Raw genomic sequence first — 17,337 nt, 5'->3', positions numbered from 1 at the left:
CTTTGTCACAATGCTCAACTTTGTGCCAGTAACAATTCAGGCATATTACGTACTTTTTAGACGATTGCTATTTCGGGATGTGCTCGTCAGCATCTAAACAATTTTGAGAAAGTACAATAAGTCAAGTTTGAAAAGAAATAAAAATTCGGATGCAGTGGTGGTTAACAGAAAGCTCGAATTTTCACAGGATATAAACATGAAAGTTATAAAAAGAGCAATTTTACACGACAAGCTTTGGTAAATGAATTAAATTTTCTGCTGCTAAAATGATTACAAATAGCGCCACGGACTTACTGCTTGCAGTATTTAACAATAAACGAAAAATTTTCTTTTGTGATTGAAAATTATCATATGCACGTATTGATAAAGACGACATTTCATCATTTGTAAACCACATTTATAATTAATACGTTCTAATCATAAATTAACAATAATTATTGATAGAAAATGGAGGTAAATTTGATTTAATCAGTGAAAATATTTTTTGTAAGCACCGAAGCGGCAAATATTAGCAAACAAGAGCACCAATTAAATCTACTCGTATATCTTGAAACACTAAATTAAATCGTGTGTTACACAAGTCGAAGCATCAGTTTGTTCTAGAAGCAGCTACAGTTTTTTATGTTTTAAGTAGAAAAAAATTAATACAATAAGAACCGAAATATACAGGGTATTTCACGAGTGATAATGAGCCTAACCACATTTAAACTGCAGCCAGCAATATATTTGCATAGGCTTCATGGATTTTGATTATGAATTTTAAAAATAATAAAACATAGTTATCGTGTAACTGACACAAAGAAATTGACAAGAAAGGAAACACAGTTTTTAAGGTTATTGTCTATCTACCATTGGAAAACACTTTCAAGCCTTTTTGGAGCTTTTCTATACAGGAAACATTGTCTTTACAAAGGTTCAACGGCAGAAGCATTTTTTCCAAATTCGCCATAAATGAGAATCAGATCTGTTTTCTCATCGTTCGAATGCATTTTGAAATTTTTCTAATGTCAGTTGTGACATGGTTGTGACAAATAAAATTATGGAAGCAAAGCTATCGTGGATTCATAATTCGGTTTTTCAAACAATGCGATATCTAAAATATCCACGTTAACTTTGCAAATGTATTGTGGGTTGTATTTTCAATTCCGTCAGGCTCATTATCACTCGTGAAATATCCTGTATATACATATACAGAGTGTCCCACGTAAGACTTTCGGATCTATCCCTGTTATTTGACAACGGATTTTTATAAAATTTAAAATGTAGACAACTTAGAAGGTGGAGATTCAATTAGTTTTAATAAAATTTCCTCGGATAAAAAACATAATTTTAACACATACCTATTTTTTCAATTTAAAATTAAGTAAATTGGTAAGCCCAATAAATGCAGTTCCTAAATTACGTTAACTTTTTGAAGTTAGGTGACCAAAATTCGGTAATATATCGCTCTTTTATTATAGCTGCCCATGTTTTCCCACATTCCACACAATTTATTTTTTTTTTCTTGTAAGCGGGACTTCTTTCGAGAACAAATTTTTGCTTATAGCATTTTTTATTAGCGATTAATAATTTGATAGAAATTTTAAGTAATTTAGCATTTTTAAAAGACATGTGAAAATCGCATTTTAAAGGCTAGGGTTGTTTTAGTAATGCGATATTATTCTCTAACTACTAAATAATCTACGTTTTAAATTTCGTTCGAATCCGTTAGCAAATAACAGAGATATTAGATCCGAAAATCTTAGGTGGTATGTACACCCTGTATACATATAAAATTAGTATCGATAATGCTCGTACCAAGTAACAGTTTTTAAAAACTAAAAAAACAATTTTTCAAGAATTTCTATTACACTCAAAGTGTATAGCAAAACCCAAGAAACAATTACTAGAATCAAAACTCTTGGAAGCAAAAATGTACAAACAGAATTAACCTTTCATAAAAGTGCATGAGAAAGTAAAAACAATATGTTGTTTTATGTTATAGTCCAATTATTTATCAATTGTTACCGTCCTATAAATATTGTTCAATTTGAAACACAAATTTTCAAATCACTAAAACGCCTGTGCAAATGCAATGTTTCTCCAACAAACAAGTGAATTAAATCCTAATAAAAGCACTCCTAAAGCAAATATCCGATAATTACCTTAATCTCCATCAGTATTTTACATTTTTTTTCCTGTTTACTAATTTCAATAAAATTAAAGCAAGCAATTGTTAAATAATCGATTAAGCAGGCCCACTTTCCAATTTTTGTCCAAGTCCGATTAATTATCAAATACTTTTTATACTAAATTAGGACTTTTAAAAATGTATCATGGCAATTTAATAATGTTTAAACTTTTAAATTCACTCCAGTAAAAATGTAACTTTAAAAAAGAATTTTAAAGTCGTGCTTATAATTTTCACGCATGATTCTATAATTTGATTGTTGATATTATACTGGCTAGGTTTTTCTTATGTAAAAAATAATTAGAATTTGATAGATGTTTTTGCTTTTTAGTTACCGTGAGTATACGAAGTAAAAGTAAAGTAAGATAAAAATTATTTTATTTTCATTTTTTGTCTTGTATGAATTTTTTTTATTAAGGATTTTACGTGTTAGTTAGAAGTCGTCGTATATAATATTGTCATTGAAAATGTATACCTACTCGTACCTAATTTGAAGACTACACAGTCATCATAAAGAACACTAAAGCAAAATAACCATTAGTCAGATGCCGGATTCAAAGAACGAAAAAAGGACGTGTTATTAAAGTCCCCAATAAAACGTCCTGAGTGTCTTCGTAGAAGAGCGAACATCTCCGTTCTTTCCCTATGTACTTGTCAATTAGACTGAAAACGTGCTCTAGTGCACGTATGGCTCATGAAGAGGGCTTTTGTGTCGATTATAATTGCAAAGTCACAAGCCTGACTTGTAATTATAGGTATCTGGAATGTTTGTATTGTACGACTGCGTCCCAATTGAAAATAATAGCTCCAATATCTCGATCCTACAGCTTTAAATGGATCCTCCCAAGCACCATTGTTGATCAATACAAAATTGGTAGCTTTCAAATTAATTGCATCGAACGACTACATCTTAAGCGAGTAGTTAAAAATAAAAAAAAAAACACAAAAGTGGATCATCAAAAATTAGTGATGCCGTTATTAACAAGACTCGAATCAATAGGTGGTAAAAAAGTTTTCAATTTAGAGAATCTTAAATTTTTTAATAGGTATGCGTTCTTTACAGTGCGCATTATTTGATTGGATATTTAAGTACAACGAAATAAGCAGATGAATAAACATTTATGTGACATAAACACAAGTACCAGCAGATATTACAACAATATTGTTGCTGTCTGTTAATTTTGTTTGTTGATGCTACATTTACATTTTCACTCGGAAATGATGAAGCCAAAGAACTATCGAATAGTCATGGCTATTGACTGTAGCAAACCGATTCTGTTTGCTTTACATTAATTAAGATTTTTTACAAAAAACATCATAATTAAGACTCTTAGAACTGAACGTAAGCATTATTTTTTAACTTTTCAATTTACTATAGCTAGTATTGATTTTGAAGGAATAGTTTTAATTCGGACCTTTTGATAAAACGGGGAGAGATAAGGGTTACACTCGAAATTGGTAAAGGGTCAATCGCATAAAACACCAACAGGAATTGTGGCGCTACTCCAGTGGTGGTTCGTGATGTTTCAGCAAAATTGTACACACCTACCACTTCCTACGCCTTCGGCAATTGAATCGGCCTGCTGATTTAACCCGGATAACACTCGGTAGTAGGCTTTACCATCTTCAACCAAAGAATCTGAAAAAACAGATGCAAAGAAATTTATTAATTATAAATAATTACAAAGATGCAATAAAGTTCTTTTAGCAATGTGATCAGAGGCTATCATAGAGTGCAACAATTTCATTCGGTTTAAATATTCTATTTATAAAGTTATAATTATGATTAACACAAACAAGTCTGTGTTCGATTTAGCAAAATCAGTCGCTAATCACGTTGTAACTATTTGAATGAAATTTATGTTTAAAGAGCTTTTGATAATGTGATTTTACCTGAAGTTTGTAAACTGATTACGATAATTACGAGTTGAAGTTTTCATTTGTGAATAAAGAGCATTTAGGCTAATAATAGTTGTGTATCAGTTAGCATGCAAATAATTACAGACCATAACATATTAAAAGGTAATAAGTAATGGAATGGCAGAGTCCCAGTACGGCTCACTAACTTATTCAAGTGATAATTAACTCCTAGTTCAAAAATCTATCAATACTATCGGTAGCAGAATAATTATTTATACCTTTCACCGCCACCGCCCGTGAAGACTCTCTTTTCACATCGCTTCAGGTGTTCTCGCTTTGTAACGAAAATTTGTTGCTTATGATTTGCTCAAAAAATTTTCACCCATTAATCACCTAATATTTTAATAGCTGATTTTAATTAAATAATTACCGGCTCTCTTTCGGACAGCAAAAAGAAATATTCAAAATGAAGCGTCAACCCGAAATAAATTACAATCAAAATTCCATTAACCGAGTAAACAAATTCCCCGAAATGAAATTAAGAATAAATTGGATCAAAACGGAGAAACCTTACAATTCGAGACACTCGTTCGGCTTAATTAAAATGTATCGGTAGTTTAGTGAATTTATCACGGCCATGTTGTGTCTGTTGAAACGACCTTATCAGCCTAGGATTTGATAACTTCCCACCCTCAAGCCACGAACACATTAAAAAGCCGACAAAGTTGCCTTGAGATATTCCGGGGTTTCTAGTAGTGTCAAGGGACTAGCTGAAATCATAAAAAATCTTACCACCCTTGATCTACGAGCCCTAGCAGGTGTTTTTTTTTTCACCCTCGACTGAGCGATTATTGCAGAAATAAAAAACTAAGACCCATAAGATATTGGTTTTAAAATAAATCTTCATTAAATGCGTGGATTAAGCCGCTGATTGATTGATTATTATTTCAAAGCGATCGATCAAATCTTGAAACTTTATCTATTCAAAACTCTGATTTCTGTTTAACATGATAATTTATTTTATTTATTTTTTTGTCATTAGATTGCTCTAGAGTAATGTTGACGATTGTAAATTATTATATTATACTATACTAAACTGCTTTAATAGTTAAAAATCAGGGTGTAAAAATCATTAAAAATAAATACAACAAACTTTTGCTTCTACAATGTTCGAATTGCTTTATTGCAAAAAAAAATATTATAACAAATCGGAAAGTATTTACAAAATTTAATACGACAAAAATCTACTTTACGTCAATTTTATACCATTCTGATCATCATGTTTTTCTCAAATATTTATAAAAAGCTAAAAGTAAAACTGGTACAGTTTTATTAGTTTATAGCGAAAACATAATTATTTATTTTTTCTCTGATTTTAAAAGAATAAATCTTTACTTCGTAATTTACCTATTCCGGTAAATTTCATTATATAACACAAACATATACGGCATAACCTGTGTTTTACCTGCATAAAAGACCTAATAAGCCAGGTTCATTTGTTATTCCAAACCATAAAATAACTTAATCAGCACATGTGTAACCTAAACAACTGGGTACTAAAGTGGGTGGTTATAAAAAATGTGCGTAATTTAATTCGCAACATAAGCAAGCAGCAACCTTATTCGCAGAAATTTTTATTTTAAATTAACTAGCAATCTTGCTGAAAATTTATATTTTACATGCGAGAAAATTTCCTTTTGTGTGGTTTCATAAAAACGAATGAAATAACATTTTTCATTTCCAAAGAGTGAAAAAATAAAATATGGGAATCTGCATATGTATATGAACTTTTACAGCGTGATAAAAATTTGATAAGTTAAAAAATATTTTATGCATTTTTCACACCACAAAACTGAGAAAGTAATAAACGAACTGACGGGCAAAAGATATGATTCAGTGTAAACACTAACACTTTAGCATTGATTTCTTTGTAATTCTTGTTGTATATTTAGACCTTATGTTGATAATTATAATAATAGTTCCTTACTCTGTAATTACAAGAGGTTGTTGTTAAGTTTTTGTAGTAGCACTTTTCTTGGTAATAGTGGCCGCTACCTTTGAAGACAAAGTCATATTACGGAAACATAGACTCGTTAATTTTTTTTTTTAGGTAAACACCAAAGCAGATGTTTCTTATCACGTAAAGTTAATTGCCGCCGTAACCCAGTATCAACTTTCATTCTGTTTGTATTTGTCGATTTAAAACCTTTATATAAACGTATTTATCATTATGTCGGTAGATCTGGGCGTAATTTTACGTGGAATAAAAAAGATGTCAAACTGGGTTTCTTTGGAACATAATATGTTCTGATGTTAGTTTATGGTTTCCTGCTAAGACTTCTATTAATTTTTTGTCCTATACCGGTCCCAAGTAACAGTATATGAATTTCTAATAGGCCATTATAAAAACGTGGGCATATAAGGCATAAACGAAAGTAATTAAGCGTCAAGGGAAAATATAATTCCCCGATAATCGACTACAAACCGTAAAAAATCGTCTTTTCAATATTTGATAACTTTTCTGAAAGGGTAACTTTAAAACCAAGTTCCTTTTTCCAATGGTTTGAAAAGTGAAATTCACCAAATTTATCGCTCCAGTTGGAAAAGCCAATAAAGTGAAATAAAGCGAGTATACTTGCAACAAATTTGCACGTGAAGTTGACATTTAAGCTGAAATTTATTGGACACACTCTTGCGTATAAAAATTCCTGAAAGCGACTTGCACTAGAGCTTTTATAAGATACACTCGGGGACCATGTTGCAGGAAGCCCCTGGAATGTAATAATCTTTCGCGAGGTTTTCTCCTGCGTGCTGAACATAATGTGTTTTAATAAATTCTCCACAAGGACAATTATTGTAATTCTGTAATTACTTTGATGTGAGATTACAAGGTGACCGTAAATAATTTGGATATTAAGCCACGAATTAAAAAAATATGTGGGGCAGTGCTCGAGGATGTTTCTATTCAGTTTATCTGGTAATTGGATATAACAAAAGGCAAAAAAATTGTGGCGCAATCTGATTCAGGTGTCATTAGCAGTATGATGCCAGGTAATTTCTCTTGTCTTTGATTTTAGTTTTAATTTTCGCTCAGGATTTTATCAACAAAGTAACAACGAAACCGCAAAATTTTTAATAGACGCTTTTTAATAGACATTGTAAAAGTTATTGCCTTATTTTCAAAGAGTACTACATTAGTTTAAGAATGTGTAAATTTATGATCATATGCTATCAAAGTCAGGGCATTGTAAAGGCATAACGGATACAAAGAACGGCGTTTTGCACAGACCGTTTAAACTCTTTCATGAGATGATCGTAATTTTCTTTATACAAGTGGGTACACTTTTATTCCGCGATGATCGATATTTGAAACATTGAGAATTAGAGAAATCCTAATAAAATTAAATTTTTCACTTTTAAAATTTTAAATATTGTTTCAAATACAATCACTTTACCGTTAATATTTTTTGTTTAAAACGTTAACACAGTGTTTTGCTAAAAATTTGGACAATAATCAGCTGGTGTGAGAGTAAAACGAAAAAAATTAATAAATTTTGTTTAGTAGGCCAACTCTACTTATTTTAGACTGCTGTTAATTCTTCTTATTGCAAACCTGCTGAAATAATCGTTTAGATAAAAAAAATGTGCACAATATTTTGATCGTAAAACTTTTTGTTTCAGACAATTCACAATTTTACAATACAAAATAACAATACTTGAGAGGGATCTTGCAAAAGATTTGTGGAAAAGTCAAAACTAACATGCAAATTAAAAAAACGATTGCAATCGGATTTTCCTTGCTAAAAATTTCAATTTACAACTAAATTTCATGAACAAGTAATTTAAGGGTATTAACAAATTTAATGATGTTTGATTAGTTGTAAAACGCCTTTAGTTCAACTTAACGTAAGTCACGTAAGGGAAATTAAGAGTACCTCTTGGAAAAAAATTTACACATGCGTAACAGCCACATATAGGGTGAATTTCATTGATCCACGTGAGGTTGAGAATATATTAAGTTGGATTTAGGACGGTTTTCTGTAGTATAATTTTGCTGCTGAGCATATCCCACGATTCCTACGCTACCAAAATGGTTTAATGTTAAAAAAGTTAATGAATCTTCTAATGCATGGTTGACTTTCAATATTAATGAAACTTGTATGTAACATATGTGCACATATGTAAATAAAAAAGTGGTTTGCTTTCGAGGATTTTCATAAAATACTTTCAGGGTTAGCTGGCAGAAACCTATGCATAATCCATTTACACTTAGTTTAATACCAAGAGGTGCTTTGCTCATTTTTTAAATAAATCAACCTGAAAACTAAGTAACTACGTTAGGTGAAAGTTTTTTGGTTTAACAACCGGAAATATTGATACAATAAGGACTGTTGTTCCAGTTACTAAAACTAGATCTATTATTTCAATAGGAAAAAATTAGAAAGGAAATTGAGGAAACTGTTAAGAATAATCTTGGCTAATCATCATTAATTTTGGCTAGTCAAGATTAGAGTGTAAACAGCCGATTAAAACGAACATTCTCGTGCACACACAGTGGGCTGGAATGAATATTTAATAAAACTAAGTCCGGTGAAATTTATTGGGGTATTAGGATGTGTAGTCTCATTACGGAATAATAATAAAGAATTTATGTTAAGTCCAATTGCCTGCTGAAGATTTTGATCATTAGGTAGTTATAAATAAAACTTCAAAATTATTACAATAATGATACTTGATTATGAATAGGAAATGAAGAAGAGAGTCTTTATCATCAGACTAAAAAGCAATTGAAACTTGAAAGTATTATGGTCAAGTTGTTTCCGTTCTTTACTTTTGAATAATATTCAGTTCAAACTAGAGGGTCTACATTACAATTGGAAAAATTCTACATTACCATTTTAAGTCTATATTACTATATTTACATGACACGTGACTAAGGTTAATTGCTTAAAGCAGTTCCACTCTCAGCTTCAACGAAGTGGGTACATACAAGTCATTTAAATAAACAGCCTCATAACTGTTCTCCAAGTGTTAATTAAACACTACCCAACAAAATTCTTATGATAATAACGCGACTATATCACTTCAAATAAAAAACAGTTTTTATAAACGCAGAAACAATCACCGTCCACGTCCAGTGCGTGTCAGGAACTACTTTATTGCAAATAATTGCTACAATGAATATTAATAACGCCTATGCATTTAATGCCTTTGTTGGCATTGAACTGCTTGCAACAATTCATTGCAAAAATGGTAACAAATGTCCCTGCGTGATCATGTTTTATGAGGCCGAGTCGTTTCCTTTGAATTTTTTTTAAATGTGGAAAATGTATCAAGCCCTCTATTTCCCACGACCCTAATACTAGAAACATATTAATAATAACACACAATTACTCGATCATCTCAAATGGGGCCTTCTTCCTGTCTTACCCATTTCTCATACTTGTCGTTAGCCCTTGGAATAAATAACAAGGTAGAATCGCTACAAATGGTTTACAAAATCCAGTAGTGTTACATTCAGTTTAGAAGACCTTTAGTTAATGCGTCTGCATACCTTGGAGTGCTGCTACCCATATGGCTGAAAGCGTCTGGAACATCGAGTTATTTTTATCTGGAAGTGTTTTTATCCGTGTTTTTTGTTTTATAGCACCCCTCGTTTCAGGTTACCTCTTTTTATTCAAAGTTTTCGAATTAACGAAGCGGCCAAAATCGGCTAATTGAAGAGTTTTATAGACTAATTTTAGGTATGGTTTAAACTCAGGTAGAAAGATCGTATCAGACGTATTTGTTAATTTCAACTTTTGATCTTATCAGGAGTTGTCTATTAATGTCTTATAATATCAGGCTGAATGACAAGGTTTGATTTATTACGATAGAAACAAACGGTATCGAAGAAACTCCCTGAGAAAAAAGATGAAATTATGCAATAATTGGAATTAATTAGGTCAACTTACTCGTACCAAGTCTTTGTATTTACTTAAACAGAAGAGCATTTATTACACCTTGAGTACTGCAGCAAAAAGCGAAAATCTGAAAAGTCAATTATTCCACTAAGGTACAAATGTGCGTGACTGGAGATATTTATTACCATTAAGTCTCTTTACAAAAAACTCAACTCACAAAGGAAATGTGTTTTGTAAGACAATTATATTTTATATTGCTTTATAAATGCAGTGACCCGAAAAAGTACTATGTAGAACATACTTATCTTGTTATTAAACGACTTCTTAGTATGTTCTTAAGTGTATTTTAAAGCACTAATGTTGAAATTTTATAGCTGCTTCCAGTTATGATAAAAATGAATTGAATAAGAGGGTGCTGCAAAATATAAATTTTCTACAACTTCTTCAAAAGAAGGAGATGTGCAGTTTTATTGAGAAAATGAGTAAAATTAACTAACCAACCAATTGCCAACCACATTTAAATAAAAATATTTATTTAAATCAATTAAAGTAAACGCGGCTAAAATTCAGTTTTTACTAGGTATACAGAATGTTTCAGAACTTGCGCCCCAGAGAAAATGTTGGAAAAGATGTTTAAAAGATTAGGTATACTAGCCAAAAATTTTAACATTAATTTTTTGATTTTTGAGGTTTTTATGTCTATTTAATATTACCCATGACCTTTTTTCTTTCATAATTATTCAAGTAAAATATCTAAATGTTGAAAATAGTTGGATATATACAAACTGTATTTTGACGTGTTAGTGATATTTTGCAAAAGAAAATGTAAAAATAATTTGCAGCTGATGTTAATAAACAAAACAACATTATCGGATTATTAAAAATATTCTTCCAAACCGCCCATTTATGCTTTTCATGAGTAGGTAACTAAGAGGATTAAAGTTTTTATATCAGAAAAGTAAAAGAGTTGTTAGAAGCTAAACATAAAAACACAATGTTGACAACAATAGAGTAGGATTGATTATATTTTTTTCTGTAAAGAAACAGAAATGCTTTAATGTTTCTAAATGAGTACCTGAAGGAGTGAAAGCATCCAAAGCCTTACAAATAAGATCAAAATAGGTTGCACCTGCTGTTGAAGAATCTGGCTTTACCAAAATCAGGTTTCCACGTCCATAAAACTACCATTTTGCAATATTCAATCGACTTTCTAAAATGATGATTTATACTGAACTTGATAACTGCTGAAACATTTGCCTGCAAGTGCCCTCTGAAACGAGGTGATAAGTTAGCACTTCTGCGGTAACTGTTGTCAAAGAGATGACTCTGCCCAAATCGGTGTCAGCTTGCTCTATAATCTTAATTATTTTCCCACCTTCTGCTGAATTACCCTTGAACGGCATCTGATTACATCATGAAAGGATATCTAACCGAGAATATGCAATAATGTCGAGAAGGCAAATTTTATTATATGCTAGTGCACTTAATCGGCCTGATAAAAGTCGAGGTGATAATTAAAAGTAAATTGCGTTCGTATGTGTGCGGATTAGTGCTCGTGTTCTACTACGAGGGTTGTTTGATGAATAACTTGGTTTGATATTAAAGACATTGATTTGAATTTTGCAAAGGACTTTATTTTTCGACGTAGTCTCCTCGAAGTTCAACGCACTTGCCCCAACGTTTCTCAAGTTTCTTTATCCCTTCGCGGAAGTGATTTTCTTCGAGCCCTTCAAAATAGTCGTTTACGCACTTTATAACTTCTTCGTTTGATTGAAATTTTTGCCCAGCCAAGAATGTTTTAAGTTTTGGGAACAGATGATAATCGGAGGGAGCCAAATCCGGCGAATAAGGTGGGTGGGGAAGAACGTGAAACTTTAAATCGGACAATTTTTGATTCGCAACACGACTTGAATGCACCGGTGCATTGTCGTGGTGGAACAACACTTTCTTTTTTGCCATTCCGGGACGTTTCTCTCCAATGACCGTCTTTAACTTGTCCAAAAGGGCTGCATAGTAGTCTCCAGTAATAGTTTTTCCCTTTTCGAGATAATCTATTAACAGAATTCCTTTTGCGTCCCAAAAAACTGACGCCATGACTTTTCCTGCGGACGGGACAGTTTTTGCCTTTTTCGGGGTTGGTTCACCAGGTGCAGTCCATTGTTTGGACTGCTGTTTTGTTTCTGGGGTGTAGTGGTGAATCCAAGTTTCATCCATGGTTACAAAACGACGCAAGAAGTCCGTTGAATCTTTCTTAAAAATTTCCAAACACTCGGCTGATGTTGTCATTCGAATTCGTTTTTGCTCAGGTGTAAGCAAGCGCGGCACCCACCTTGCACAAATTTTTTTCATATGTAATTCATGGTGCAAAATAAAATGAACTCGCTCGGTTGAGATGCCTACAGCTTCTCCTAACTCACGCACYTTCACCCGTCTGTCAGCCAAAACCATATCATGGACTTTGTCGATTATTTTTGGTACGACTGCAGTTTTTGGCCCACCAGAACGTGGTGCGTCTTCGATGCTTGTTCTGCCACGCTTGAATTCATTAACCCAAAGACGAACGGCTTCATAAGAAGGACATGAGTCGCCCAACGTTSGAAAAATTCTTTCATGGATTTCCTTTGCTGTTTTTCCTTCCAAAAAAAAGAACTGGATCACACCACGAATTGCAATTTTATCCATTTTTCACAATAACTCGACAATCTAAACTTAAAATAATTCTACAACAACAAATTACTCACAGAATTCGTTGAGATTTTACAAGTGTCATTTATAGGAAGGCTACTTGATGTTTACATATAAAGTTATGATTGTCACTTTTTAAAACTATGCGAACCAAGTTATTCATCAAACTACCCTCGTATCTAAGTTAATTAAAAACGTTAACACGGCTGGGTGACTTTTATGAGGTGTTAGTACATTGTGAGATGGACTTATCGGAAAAGATCTGAATTTGTTATTTATGTTTGGTAAATTGTTTGATTAATTACAGCGTTACTTGCAAGTAATTTGTTTAAAATTACTGTACCGATACTGTCGGAGCTTTGCTGCCAGCTGGAGTATGCATTAATTAAGTTTACTGTAAACAAAACACTGGGTATTCGTAAACAAAAATTATTCTATAATTAAGAGAGTTGTAATTTTATGGTAAGAGATGAAAAAGAGTGTGGAGCGTGAAATTTAATAAGAAACTAATTATTCAAGCATTTATTACATTTTTTACTTTGTTATAAATTGAACATCCACTTCGAATTGAAATTTACAATATTTGATCAGCACACATTTATGTAAATTGTGTAATTTCTGCTACAATAACTACAATTGTCAATCTATGATGTAATAATTAAACAAAAATTTTAACAAAACAATATACAATTACAATTTATTTGATACACAGTTAATGAAATAGATAAATTGTTTTCATAATTGAATTACGTACCAGACAAATTGAAGCAAAATGTGTTTGTTAAAAAAGCCAAATTTCCAATAAACAGCAAAACATAATACAAAATATAAATGAAACACGAAAAGTAATAACGAAATGAGTTAAAAAACAGCGCCAACCATAAAAACAAAATATGATACATCTGTGGCACAATTTGACGTCTAATTAATGATCATTAAACATACATATACCGGCATTTTTCCCATTCCATTCTTTTTATTCTAAAGCATGTTGATAAAAATGCAGCACCTGACTTGTACATACTTCTGTCGACAGTGTAAGAACTGGTTATTTTTCCTTTAACATTTCTTGAAAAAATATAGCACTGCTGTGTAATAAAACGAACTTATTAAAAGCTTTTCTGACAAAATTACGCCAGTACTAACAGCTGAAAAGTATAATCTCCGTCTGATATAAAAACCAACTTCAAGGCAAATCACGTTAAATATATACCGACTGACAGTATTCATTTCATAATATGTGCGTATTGTACGGCTTGTTTAATGGACACTTTGACATATTTATGCAAAGTGTTTATCACCGTACACATCTAAACTGTTTACTGAAGTGTTTAACATTGGTGGAAGGTGTGTACGGACGACTGTTCGATTAATTTTGAAACCATATCCAGAGTATAAAGAACCATTTTTAGTATAGGAATCGACAAACACGATTGCAAATTTTGATAATTGTTATTCGCCTGAGAGCTCAATTGACATACCATGTGATATTTTAGCCGTTCTATTTTATTGGGTTGATAGTTGATAACTAACGGATCAAAGCTATACAACGATCATTTGTGGCGATCTATTCTCTCACCGTTTGTCCCATATTAATTACTACAGAATGTCAATTTAAATTCGTGGTATTATCATAACAAAACATTTTACAGTACGGGCCACCATTAATTTACCGACTGAATCCTGAGCTTTTATTGTATCTGTACAATGGAATAGGAACAAAATTATCACTTTCATAAAAAATATATGCAAGAGTAAAAATTTAATTTTTTTGAATAACAAAATAAGCTACTTTTTTGCCTTTGCACGATAACGCTTTCAAAGCTTTAGAAGAAAACTGAATATTTTAGATCGACTAGGTATGTTAAACCGCTCTTCACGTAGATAAGTAGATAAGTAATAAAAGTTATCAAAGTGAGACTAAAAGTGTAATTTTTTATTAAAGCATGTACTCACAAATACTATTACCACATTGTTCAAATTACTTTGAGGGTGTAAGTATTTATTTATACACTAAGGTACAAGAAAACGCAACAAGTTAATATTTGGTAAAATTTAAGGTTTCATATTTTTTTTATTTTAAGTTCAACATGAAGAATTTTTGCAACAATTGACAAGTACGACCACCTTCGACAAGAGCAACAGCTTTTGCGCAATTTTCCACACTTAAAACCGTGTGTCTTGCGCAAAAAAATCTTAACTGACATTAGCGCAACAACGATCAAAGCCACCTTAAAAATAACATTTTTTCTTAAGATAAACTGTTGGTGACAAGTTCCTTTTGCTCTGAAAAATGAACCAATGCACCTAAAGATATGAACTAAAAAACAAAATATGGGAAAGGCATGGTTCTTCATAAAAATTGGTATTTTGGAAGAATTTGGTTATGAATTTATTCCATAGAATGTTTAAAATGAGGGTTCTACAACAACTTTTGAATTAACCCTGTATAATCACTAAAAAGCAAGCATTTAACGAAAGACTGGATATGCAAGTTGAAACTAGTCATTTTATCTACAGTTTGCTAAAAAAATTATGACAATTGAACTTGAAATAAAAAAATTGTGAGACCTTAAATTTTGCCAAATATTAACTTGTTGAGTTTTTTTTTGCACCTTAGTGTAGTGCTAGTTTTTTGCTCATTTTGGCTCTTGAATTCTTACCTCGTAAAAATAGTTTCTAATACGCTAGTTTTATCTAAACGTTTCTTTGTATTTCAAAGCTTCCTCAAGACTATAACGTACAAAACGACGCCGGAAAAAAGTCGTTTATTTAATAAGTATTACCCAATACAACTTCTTTTCCAGTGACACATAAAAACTGTAATCTCATAAATGTTGAACCATAAAAAACATTATTCTTTTATAAAGGGTAAGAATTTGTTCAAGATACTTGTATAAAATGTAGTGAGCACCCGCAGCTTTATTCGAACTATAAAGACGCATTTATGGAATTGAATATATGAAATATATTCCATGATAAGTAGTTTAATATAGTGTTATGTTATGAAATAAGTAATTTCTGTTGTAGATGTAATGGATGGTGGTGTATAATTTTTCAATAAAATCTTGATTAAAATTGTAAATACATAAATATATAAACAAATAAATTGCTAAGATATATGAATATATGTTCCATTAAAAAATACTGCAAGCTGTAACTCTATGGTAAGGTTTTCGATTTTAACAAATTATAATACCTACTACGTCAAATGAAAACGCTATGTCAAGAATATCAACTGGATTATAATTATATCTTTTGTTCCTACAGTTTACCATGAGGGCATAGCCAACAATCATTTTTCATTCTTGCATTGCTACTATTCTTGACATGTTAATTTCTCGTTTATTTGGAATGTGTTTAATTTTACTCTTTCAAGTCATTGTAGAACAAGACTTACAGCCAATTATATAAATTATTTTTTTTATTACTTGGATTTTTACCACATACGACAACATTGCATAGAATCATTATTATTATCAAATTAAAATTCAAAAAAAAAGTTTTTGCACAAATGTTCTCTCTTTCTATTCGGGAAAGTAAAAATCAAACCTTTAATAAATGTTATAATAATATTGATCCTTATTACTCGAAGTTAATTCCATTTTAATCAAACAAGTCATAAATCATTTGTAATTCTCGAATGAATTATATACGATATTATTTACACAACAAAGACACTAACTGATGAAAGGTAAATTGAAAATTTTATCCTTGTGTTAGATAAGCAAACAGGAAAGTGCTCCAACACATGTAGGCGGACTAAAATACAAAGAATTCCATTTCCATATCAGCTCCCCAAATAAAAAATGTGCCGAGCGTTTCTCAACACAATACATCATATGGCAAATTTTTACGCCTACATTTTATGATTAATTAATCCGGAATGTACTTGCTTTAAGCAATTGTCCTTCCGGTGAAGGCTAAATTCGTATTCATAACCTGCATTATTCCGAAAAACTCTAATTGCGCCCATGTCTCCGACGACATTTTCCATAAGGCCATCCTATAATTTAGTTAATGTTCTTAACCCCGTATGCACGCGATATATGCGAAGGAATTTAATTTAAAAAGAGCCCAAGCTAATTCCGCTTTCATGGCTGTGATGATTTAATATTAGCCGGTTACATTGTTGTGGTATCAGCCATTTTCCGTATCCGTTATTTTAACACCCCTGCTATAATATATCATAAAATATGAGCGATAGTGAGAGGAATAAAAATCAGGAAACAAGGAATCAGATTCATAAATTGCTACACTAATATAATAGCTGCGTCAGGGTAGGGCGAGCACGTCCGGTCTACCCCCATCTGCTGCTGCATCTTTTAATTGTTTCATAATTCGTTTTTATGTGGCCCTCAGGGGCTGGAAACATGTTTCAAGTCAGAAAAGGTAGCGGTAAATTAATAATAATAATAAAAATATAGGGCCGTCTCGCTACTTGGATATACGAAAAATTGCAATTTATTTCCTACATATCCACCTAAACTTCACTGACAGGATGGAGTTTGCTACATTTCTATATAACATGTCAAAGTAAACACTACTGAACCTAGATCTAATGTGAAAGGACATCTATGCAAAGATGCGTTCTTCACTTGATCTACAATGCAGGCTCGTAAATCTGAGTCATACACCCTCGAGGGTGAATATTTATCAGTTATCTTGTAGAATATTCGAAGCTAGTCCGTGTATCTTATGAGCTGCTATCATTTACAC

At 31.8% G+C, this 17,337-nt stretch overlaps 1 protein-coding gene across 1 annotated transcript in view; it reads right to left on the bottom strand.

Moving 5' to 3' along the window:
* The window catches only part of LOC123014292 (irregular chiasm C-roughest protein-like), a 224,724-nt gene that overhangs the window by 73,063 nt on the left and 134,324 nt on the right, over positions 1–17,337 (bottom strand). The window contains exon 5 of the mRNA XM_044413333.1: positions 3,716–3,809. The gene's annotated coding sequence lies outside the window, so the exon portion shown is untranslated. The remainder of the gene's footprint in view (positions 1–3,715; positions 3,810–17,337) is intronic.

The sequence above is a fragment of the Tribolium madens genome, unplaced genomic scaffold (assembly GCF_015345945.1).
Source record: "Tribolium madens isolate multiple individuals breed KSU strain unplaced genomic scaffold, Tmad_KSU_1.1 Scaffold_97;HRSCAF=244;Tcas5.2_LG3a, whole genome shotgun sequence".
In the NCBI taxonomy this organism is placed as follows: domain Eukaryota; kingdom Metazoa; phylum Arthropoda; class Insecta; order Coleoptera; family Tenebrionidae; genus Tribolium; species Tribolium madens.
This window is presented reverse-complemented; position numbering and strand designations above follow the sequence as displayed.